Genomic DNA, 10,580 nt, shown 5'->3' on the forward strand with positions numbered 1-10,580 from the left:
TATGCCTGGGAAATTGGCGGCTCATCTTATCGGTGCAAAACACTCTAGTATATGAAGTATCTTAGACTGAATATACAAAATGCAATATATAAGTGCTAGCTGGTAGTAGTAGTGGTGGTGGTAGTAGTCGTTGTCGTAGTAGCAGAAATTCTGAGGGAATGTAAACCCTTTCGCTGTCTCTTGTAGCACGCTTTAGAGTCTGGACACAGGGATAGGAGAGTTGAGACATGGCAGAAATAATGATAGCTAAGCTTTCTATAGCCCTTACAATGGGCCAGGCACGTTACAATTATCATCTCATTTATCCTCACAACAGCCTTGAGAAGCAGGTGTCTTCAGGTGTCTTTGTTCTCCCCATTTACAGATGAGGAAACTGGGGAAGCAGAAGTTGTACAGCACCCACAATCACTCAGCTGGTAAGTGAATGAGGCTGGATTTGAACTCGGATGCCTGAAGGGTCCATAGATAGGATTCAGAGGGTGTGTAAATTTGTTTAAAAGAAAAAAAAACTTTGAATAACTGAATTTTAATACCATTGCTTCCCTGCTGCTGAAACTGTACTCGGGAAGACCTAAATCCAAACTCTGCCTCAGATGCTTAACAGCTGTGTGACCGTGGGCAAGTCACTTAATCTCTTTCTGCCTCAGTTTTTTTCATCTGTAAAATGGGGACAGTAATAGCCTTTGCCTCACGGGACACGACTGAAAATGAAACAACCATAACAACCAACAGCAACGCTTTTGACTTTATTCTTTAAAAACATGATTCTGAGAAGGGGCCACAGGCTTCCCCAGACCACACACAGAACCCCTGGATTGTCAGCATCTACACCAGCTCCAAGTCCCGTGAGAACTCTCTGAAATGGAGAACAGAGATCCGGGCCGCTGACCTCCCCAGCCTGCCTTCACCATCAGATGGGATGATAGCTATGAAACCTCAGTAGAGCTAGCCGGTCTGAAGGGCTTGTTCTCATTATTGGGTGTGGGTGGGTAGCTGCTGCTGTCGGTCCTTCATTTTCCAAAGGGACCGATGCCATCACGGGTGATGTCTTGAGTCATGTGTGGATTGGATTTCAGGGAGGCAGAGCTGGACACAGTCGTCAGCCTCATTCTCTGTTCCAGCATCATTAAAGTCCAGTGGCAGGACAAAAGTGGAGATGACTGGAGATGACCCAGGATGCTCTGACCGAGCTCTCAGCGCCTGCTTCGGCCGCCTTCAAGTCTGTTGGAACAGCATTTCTTCCACCCATTCCTCCCTGGGCCCCAAAGCCCGTTCTTCATTTGCTTGGGGTGGCCACCCTGATAACTCATTGGCAGGCATGAGACCTTTGGGTCCCTATAAAACAGTGAAGGAAAGACGTTGCTTGCAACATAGCACAGATGCCAATAGCTTGACTCACCATGCCAAAGCGGGCATCTCCCACTGGCCGGCCCACGGCGGAGGAGTCTCTCTGTATTTTCAGTTAGGGCATCCTCAAATAGCAAGCGCTGCACACTGTCAGGCCCATCCTTGAAGTCTTTCTAGCACGACAGTTCCTGCCAACAAATGGACTTTGCTGTCGCCGTCTCTGAGAAGCCCCAGGTCACCTTTGCTTCGTCACGATGAGTCACAAGCAGGAACCCTCTCGGTGTGACTATAGTCATCCACTGACATTTGACTGGGAACTCCTTAAGGCGAGGGACTGCCTTTATTGACATCCTGGCACTTAGCTCTGCAGTTGGCACACAGTACTTAACAAGCAAAAGCATTTTGCCTTCAGTTGACACGTTGATTTGACTCAGGAGAAAATTGGAGAAATGGAAATTTGGTGACATTTATTTTTCAGCTGTTGTTGCTTTAAGGGAGGGAAACAAATTGTTTTGGTTGATGATAAATGATAATGAATTGGGTTCTAGATATGGAATCAGTGAGATCTGGGTTCAAATCTCTTGGATGTTCACTAGCTGTATGACCCAGAAGCAGTCATTTGACTGCTTCAGGCATCAGTGTCTTCATCTGTAAAATGGGTGTAATTTAGGACTGCATTCCTGGAAAAAGGCTTAACCAGCCTGAAGTAGGGGATGAAGGAGACAGGGCAATGCCTGTACCCCCAAAGCAGAAGATTCTCATTGGCCAGTCCTTCCTTGCTCTCTGATAGAATGGAGAACAAGTAAGGCGAGAGGAAAGAGAGAGATCAGGAAGAAAAGAGGGGTTTCCTACCATCTCTTCACTGTCTACATTTGCTCTGCAAGTTGTCTCGTTTTCAATGTGTTATTTTTAAGTGGGTACATCTACTCCTACACCTCAGAGCCTGAGAACAGATCAGACAAACCTCTCCCAGATACCCCACGTCCTGACCTGCCTGGTATCAAAACTGCCTGGGGGCAAAAGGCTTGGGAAGGTGAGCTTCAGGTGACTGTTTCTTAGGGAATTCTCACCTCCCACATCACAGATTCCTGAATCATAGAGGTGAAGGGGCTATGCTGTGGCTTTGGAACCTGAATTTACCTTCTAGTTCTTCCACCGACTACCTGTGTGTGACCTTTTTTTTTCCTCTGGGCCTCAGTTTCCCCATCTGTAAAATGATAGGACTAGCATAGATGACCTCTAAGATTTCTTCCAGCTTTAGTTCTGATCTTTTGAGGTCTCCTCCAACTCCAAAAATTTTATGTTTCTCAATTTCCCCTTCCATCTCTGCATCTTTTATCAAGGGGATGAAAATTAGCATCAGAGAATTTCTGGCCTTGGAAGAGATTCCAGAAGATCATCCCTCAGGAAAAAAAAAATCCCTCTATGACATTCTCAACAAGTGGTCACTCAGCTTCTGACTGAAGACTTGGGGGAAGAGGAGCGGGGTACTCCTTTCAAAGGCACCTACTATGTATCTGACCCTGTGCTAGGCCCTAGACCTACAAAATGAAATGTCCCCTGTCCTCAAGGAACTTATAATTCTCTTGTACCCTTCCTTCTGTGAAAATGAATTCAATTTGATGCATAAATGTCACTGTGGGAAATAGCAGGAGACTTGGAGTTTGGAGAAGTTTCTCCCTTGTAGGAATCTAGGGATATGGTAGGTAAAAGGCCAGACTAGGAATCAGGAAGGCCTGAGTTCGAATCCTGCCTCAGATACCTGCTAGCTGGAAGGTCAGTGAAGTTATCTAGCCTTTAGTTTCCTTATCTGTTAAATGGGGATAATCATGGCACCTGCCTCCTGGTTTCTGTTTGGTATCAGATATTACTTGTAAACTGGATTTTATTTGTAAGGCATTTTGCAAACCTCGAGGCTTTATATAGAGCTAGCTTTAACAAGCCTAAATGTGCCTTCAAGATTCTTCTAGCCTCTAGGGCCAAAGGGAACAAGGCTAGACCCTCACCGATGGGTAGCCTTTCAAATACTTCAGATACTTGAAGACTCTTTTTCAGTCTCAATTTCTTTAACTTTGAGTCAATGTGGTTTCTATTATAGGGGAAGACCATCAGACAGTCAGTCAATTATTAAATGCCTACTAAGCGACAGACACTGAGCCATGTGCCAGGTATACAAAGAAAGGTAAAAAACAGTTCCTGCCCTCAGGGAGCTTACCGTCTAATGGGGGAGGGCACAACATGAAAACAGCTAGGGACAAACAGGTTATAGAGAGGATAAACTGGAAATAAATAGCAGAGGGAGGGTACTAAGCTTAAGGAGGGCAGGGAAAGGCTTTGGACAGAACAGGGACTTGAAGGAAGCCAGGAAAGCTAGGAGGCAGAGATGAGGAGAGAATAGAGCTCCTGGCATGGGGCACAGCCAGTACAAATACACAGAGTCGGGAGATGGGGATTGTGTGCTAGGAACAACCAGGGTCACTGGACCCAAGAGTACGTGTCAGGTGTAAGAAGACTGGAAAGGTGGGAGGGGGCCAGGTTATGAAAGGTGTGTTGTATTTGCTTCCTGGGGCGATAGGGAGCCCCAGAGTTTATTGAGCAGGGGGTGACATAATCAGAGCTGGGCTTTAGGAAGATGACTTTGACAGCTGAGTGGAGAATGGACAGATGGATAGAGTCGTGAGGCTAGGAGACCCCAAAGCAGCCATTGGATTAATCCAGGAATGAGGCGATAAGGGTCTTCAAGGTTAGAGGAGGAAGCGGAGGGGGAGGGGAGGTTCCTTTTTTTTTTTTGAGAAATATCACGAAGCTAGAAATGATAGGACTTAAGGCTGCTAGGGGGCGCCATAGTGCATAGTGCTGGGCCTGGAGTCCAGAAGAGTCATCTATCTTAACTGAGTTCAAATCCAGCCTCAGGCACTTACTAGCTGTGTGACCCTGGGCAATTCACTTACCCTGTTTGCCTCAGTTTCCTCATTTGTAAAATGACCTAGAGAAGGAAAGGGCAAACCATTCTAGTATCTTTGCAAAAGAACACTCAGATGGGGGAAACAAAACAACTCCAAGCTCATTTTGGCCTGGATGAGGAATTGGGAAATGACTTGTACAAGGTCACACAAGGAGTTGGTGCCTGGGTCAGGACTAGAACCCAGCGTGGTCCCCTGATATGCACTCTTCTGTATTAGCTCCCTTTCCTGACCTGTAGAGTCACTTTCACACAGACTCTGAACTCATTTGTACAAGAAGGGTAGGTGGATGCAATGGAGTCTCCTTTAAGGCTGAGACTGCTTCATTTTTGTCTTTGTATTTATTCCCAGGCCTAGCATGAGGCCTGGTGCATAGTAGGTGGACATAGCAAGTACCTGCTTGTTGAACTGATTGGTTGAAAAGGGAATTTTATCCCGTCATCAACTGAAACGCACTTCAGAGTCTCCCATGATTCACTTGTGAGATGAAGTAGTTTTCGTGTACAGTCAGTGACCTCCCCTCAAGCACTGAGCCAATAAATCACCCTCGTCTGCATCTCATCAAGATGATGTAAAAGCTTAGAGAGAACTAAAAAGCATCTAATTTCGTTCAAACCTCTCCGGTTATACTCTTTGAATATCGTTATGTTAGACATAGTTCAGACTGTTGAAGATTTGCTGAATGTTCATGGGTAGATCACATAAAGAGACCTTAGAATCATAGAACACAGAATTTGAGGGTTAACAGGTTCTTAGAGAAAGTCAGAGCTAGGAGGGGCCTTAGAATAGAGGATGTCAGGGCTGGGAAGGACCTTAGAACAAGGGATATCAGGGCTGGGAGAGGCCTTCAATATCAACATCTTCTTTTTTTTAAATGTGGAAACTGGCGTTCAGAGATGAGGAGTCTTTGCTTGTCATTTCGAGGCCCATCGGGGATCTAATCTGGCAGCTCTTGGTTCCTCTCCACAGGCACTTCCAATCACCCCCATTCTCCTACTATCACCTATTATTAACTTTAAGGTATGTTTTTTTCATGCCCCCAGAAGGGAGGTGCTTGGAAATTCTCACTCAGCCAGCATTGGGAAACATGAGAGAGGCAGAAGCCAGTCCTCTTAAAGGCACGCATCACAGAAAACAAAGCATTCTCTGCCTCGATGATTTTCCTGGGAAAATGTGGCAACAACCCAAGGTGTGGGGCCTCAGCTCCCCAGACTTGCCAGCAGAGGAGAGGGCTGCGAGCCAGAGCTGTAAGTTAACTTTCTGCTCAGAGCTAGCTCCTGGCCTCTCTATGACTCTCATCCTTGTGAAAAACCTGACTCATTCCCATCTGTTACATCCCCTCTCTTTGAGCTAAAGGACAATAAGATGACCAACGTCTCTTGTTAGTTGTTGTGTTGGCTGGCAAAAGCCCACCTCGAGCTTGGACCAAAAGGACTATTACATAATGCAGGCAAAGGAGGAAAACACATTTTGTACTCTATCTGTCCAATCCCTTCCCCTTAAGAAGTTTACGTCATAGAAGTCTACTTCATAGGTAGGACCCTGGCATCAATCAGAGGCAGGAGAAGGAGGTCTCTGGAGTTAGGAGAGTAGGAGAGGAAAGAAAAATGATTGTGTTCCATCCTAGGGGTCATATTTTATGAAGGATGTTCATAAATTCAAGCTCCCAGGGTGGGGGGAAGCCGCCATTTTGGTGAAGGCTGTCAAGATCATGTACATGAGGATCAGATGAAGGAACTGGAGCTGGGCAGCCTGGAGAGATTCGGTGAGAGGGAGCCCAAAAGGCAAATGGGAGAGAGGTCACGGCAAGTCTTAAATGACGTGCTAAGGGGTGTTCACTTTATCCTAGAGATGAGGGGGATGATCACTGCTCATCATTCAAAGGATGACAGGGTCAGACCTGTGTCTTCGAAATATTCAAACTTCCCATAGCATTGAATATTAAGATGGTGAATGGACCCTTCTCCATGAGTCCATCTGAGCTGGAAGGTGAGGTTAATTGAAACAATGAACTAAGTTGTCTGCTAACTCTGGGAGGCAGTGGATCACTTGTTACTTTAATATATTGAATTCCTGTTAGAAGGCTGGCATTGGGAGAATTTACCTGTAATAGTTGTTCAGTCATTTTCAGTTGTGTCTGATTTTTCACAACCCCCCTTGGTGTTTTCTTGGCAAAAGTACTCTAGTGACTTGCCCTTTCCTTCTCCAGCTCATTTTACAGATGAGGAACTGAGGCAAACAAGGTGAAGTGACTTGCCCAAGGTCACACAGCTAGTAAGTATCTGAGGCTCTATTTGAACTTAGATCTTCCTGACTAGGTCAGGTGTTCTAGCCAATGCAACCTCCCTCCCCATTTTGAATTTACTTATGTGAAGCCAATCACCCTGGCTGTGGGCATTGGTAGCCTGTGTTCTCTTCCAATGCTGGAACCAATGACTACCGTTTAGGAAGATTGATTACCGTTGGGTGAGATGGTAGAAAGTTACTCACTTTTTGTTCTTCGCCAACTCTATCCAGTTTGGGAATCTTAAACTAGGGGAGCTGGATGAGCAGGCTTAGATGAAGCAAGGTTTTTAAGCGAATGGGGAAGCTGTTTGGGTGGAGTGGATTTAGGAAAATTATGACATGCTTTAAGGTTAATAAATTACTTACCTTTGTTGAGTCAGCCTCAACCACTGTTAACCCTCTCAGGCAAGCTGATACTAGTACGTAACAGGGAGAACGCATGACCTCGACCCTAAGCACATGGAACATTAAGGATAGGGTTTAGAGGTGGGAAGGACCTTTGAGATCATCTGCTTCAACAGGCTCACTTTACAGAGGAGGAAAACTGAGACCCAGAGAAGGTAAGGGGTGTGTCCAAGATTCAACTCAACTCAGAAAAACATTGAATAAATACCTTCTATGTGCAGCGTGAGAGTCACCAGCAGATAGAGGACCAGCTGGAGAGTCAGGAAGATCTGGGTTTGAGTCCTTCCTCTGACTCAGTCTGCATGCTTCTGGGCAGGAGCTCCCTGGGGCACCCCCACTTCCCCACCTCCCACCCCCAGTTCTCAGATCAGTGGTCATTCTACACTGGTAAGGATTTCTTCATAAGGAGTTTTCTACACTGAGGAAATTTCAGGACCAAACCAAAAGAAAAAAAGTGCCAGGCTCTGTGGTCTCCTAGATAGCAAGCAGTCCTTCTGACTCCAAGGCCAGGGCTCTCTCTGCTGTACTCAAAGTACCCAGTCTTGCTTTTTTGCTCCCGGATCTTATTTAAAAGCCATCAATTTCAGGATAGTCTGGAGAACGTGAGGGCCCAGCTACAGCCCAAAGAGTTCAAGGGTCTAATCTCAAGGTCCAAAGAATCATGGTCACTCTGGGAGGCCAAGTATCTTTCTGAACAATCCATACACAAGGAAACCTATCTCAGGGAATGGAGCCATATTCTCTAAGTGGGGCGATCATTGTCTGAGAACTGAATCCCTCTGGCGAGCTGAATCACAGGGTGTCAGAGTTGGAAGGGGCATTAGAATCTGAATAAGAAGCTCCTGGCATTGTTGGGATATACCCCAGCAAGGGGCATTAGGGGTAAGAGTGCTAGATTTGGAGTCTAGAACACCTGAGTTCAAATCCTGATTCAGACACTTATTAGCATTGCTTACCTGCTTTCAACCTCAGTTTCCCCATCTGTAAAATAACAGCCATAATAATATATATATTAATATATAATAATAATTATCACCTAGGGCTGTTGTGAGGATCAAATGAGATAAAGTATGTAAACTACTATGTAGGTTAATTATTATTAATGATAGCTAATATGGATATGGCACCTACTATGTTCCAGGCACAGATTTTATAAATAGACACACCTTTAAAAATATTATCTCATTTGGTCCTCACAACAACCCTCTGAGGCAGGTGTGACTATTATCCCCATTTTATAATTGAGGCTACTGAGGAAAACAGAGGTTAGGTGACTTGTTCAGGGTCACACAGCTAGTAAGTTCATCAGGCCAGATTTGAATTCAGGTCTTCCTAATCCCAGGGCCAGTGTTCTAGATATTGTACCACTGAGATGCCCATATTATTATGAAGAGCCCAACCAACCTTTGCTGGGAAACATGCATTTAGGAGGAATCTCTCAAGGTAGCCCATTCCACTTAAGGATATTTGGGTAGTGATGGGAGAGGGTTGCTTGTATATTTTATCTAGACCTGGAATTTCATCCATGTGAGGAATTGCTGGTGTAGAAACTCTCTCCACCAAGGCAGATTGATAACTCAACTGTAACATAGAGAGCTGCTTTGGGGAACAGAAAACTTGGGGTTTTCTAGTAGGAGTCAGAGGCAAGATTTGAATCCAAGCCTTCTAGAGTCCAAGACTGGCTCTCATCTTCTATGCCAAACCACTTCTCCAGCTTTGATCATTCAGAAGTTTTTCCTTATATTTATCTCAAGCCTAAATCTTCCCTATGACTTCTACTGATTATTTCTAGGTTTGCCTCCTGACATCTAGAAGAGTAAGGCTAATTCCTCCATGACACAGCAGCCCTTCAGATACTTGAAGACAGCTCTCATGTCCCCAGAGGCTTCTCTTCTCCAGGCTAAACATTCCCAGTTCCTTCTAATCTAAATCTCATTAAGTATGAAGTCCAGACCCTTCATTATCCTGGTCATCCCCCTTCATTCACTCTCTAGTTATTATTATTATTATATATATTAATAAATGTCCTGTCTAATATGTGGTGCCCATGACTAAATACTACATCCCAGCTATGGTCTAACCATAGCAGAGTGCAGAGGAATTATCCCTTTCCCGCTGTTACCTCTGTTAATGCAACTGAGGATTGCATTAGCTTTACTCTTTCACCTGTGCTTGCAACCCACTGAAACCCTCAGATGTTTAAAGAGAAATTGCTATCGAATGCCATATCCTTCTTTCATGTATTCATGAGGTTGACTTTTAGAGTCAAAATGAGTGACTGCATTTCATCATCATGGTAATGAGGCACCATTGATGGTGGGGCAGGTTGGGCTCTGACAGCATCCCTGGTCTTACAGCCAGAATTGGCTGTGATCTCTTTGGCTACCTGCCTGGGGAGTGTGAAATCATACCTGACATGTTGGTGCTTGGTTCCTTTGATTGGCGGGGAGGACTGCCACCCAGCAAGTCTTTAACTGGCTTGGCTAGTATTTTATCAAAGATGCTCGTCGCTGATGTGTAATATTCTGGCCTGGGATTTTTCCAAAGGTTCTTTTTTGATAACTTTATTGGCGTGTGAGGGGTGGGTTTTATAAACGAAATGTCTTTTAGACTGGGGAATGAGGGAGGGAATAACATTTGATAAGTACCAACTATGTGCATGGACCTGAACAGAAATCCCCTCTATATCATTCCCAACAAGTGACGAGCCAGTCTCTGCTTGGAGACCTCCAGTGATGGGGAGCTCACTACCTCCCAAGGCAGCCCACTCCCTTTACAGATGACTCTCATTGTTAGGAAGCTTTTTCCTGACATCAGGGTTGAATCTTTCTTTTTTGTAGCTTTCATCCCTTGCATTTGCTTTTAACCTCTGAGGCCAAGCAGAAGAACAGAAGTTCCCTCTTCCACACATTTTGAAATTTAATTGGCATTATTAAAACTTGATAATGTTTTGATAAAGCATGTAAACAATACATCAAACGCTGATTTGTAGCTTTTGCCAGTTTCAGAGGTGTAAGTGTGCATGCTGGGGTCTCAGGAGCTGGAAGGAGCTGCCTCTAGCTCCCCAGGCTAACAGGCTTATTACTGACTTGTGGTCCCTGGAAAGCTCAGCTTTTTCTGGCACTCAATTCCTTCACCTCTAAGAGCTGAGTAACCAAGTGGGGCCTTAATGCATAGAGCACCAGTCCTGGAATAAGGAAGACCTCATCTTTCTGAGTTCAAATCCAACCTCAGACACTTACTAGCCGTGTGACCCTGGGCAAGTCATTTCACCCTGTTTGCCTTCAGTTTCCTCATCTGTAAAATAAGCTGGAGAAAGAACCAAAAAAGGTACTCCAGTACCTTTGCCAAGAAAACCACAAATTGGGTCACAAAGAATCAGACATGACTGAATCATCACAATAAACAATGATGGAGTTGATTTCTGAAGGGCCTCCCAGCTTCACATTCCTTTGATTCATTCATTCATTCAATTTAACAAGCATTTATTAAATACCTACTGTGTGCCTAGGTGCTATGCCAGGCATTTGGCATACAAATACAAAACAACCCCCCACTCTAAGCACCTTTGTATTTCAT

General features: G+C 44.8%; 2 long non-coding RNA genes across 3 annotated transcripts; one reads left to right on the forward strand and one right to left on the reverse strand.

Annotated features, from left to right (window-relative positions):
- Positions 1-735: 735 nt before the first annotated feature.
- LOC138156514 (uncharacterized) lies at positions 736-7,388 on the reverse strand. Of its 2 annotated transcripts, XR_011167167.1 has the most exons (3): positions 7,210-7,388; positions 6,963-7,047; positions 736-1,834 (listed from the first exon to the last, which is right to left on the reverse strand). It is a non-coding gene; the product is annotated as an uncharacterized lncRNA (long non-coding RNA). The 2 variants fall into 2 exon arrangements; XR_011167166.1 differs by lacking the exon at positions 7,210-7,388 and having other exon boundaries at positions 6,963-7,155.
- On the forward strand, positions 5,413-9,023 carry LOC138156513 (uncharacterized). Its single transcript, XR_011167165.1, has 3 exons — positions 5,413-5,557; positions 6,520-6,584; positions 8,794-9,023. It is a non-coding gene; the product is annotated as an uncharacterized lncRNA (long non-coding RNA).
- The last annotated feature ends 1,557 nt before the right edge of the window (positions 9,024-10,580 follow it).

This window comes from Petaurus breviceps, unplaced genomic scaffold (genome assembly GCF_028583685.1).
Source record: "Petaurus breviceps papuanus isolate PSGF00001 unplaced genomic scaffold, PetGlider_PUasm1.0 99, whole genome shotgun sequence".
Lineage (NCBI taxonomy): Eukaryota > Metazoa > Chordata > Mammalia > Diprotodontia > Petauridae > Petaurus > Petaurus breviceps.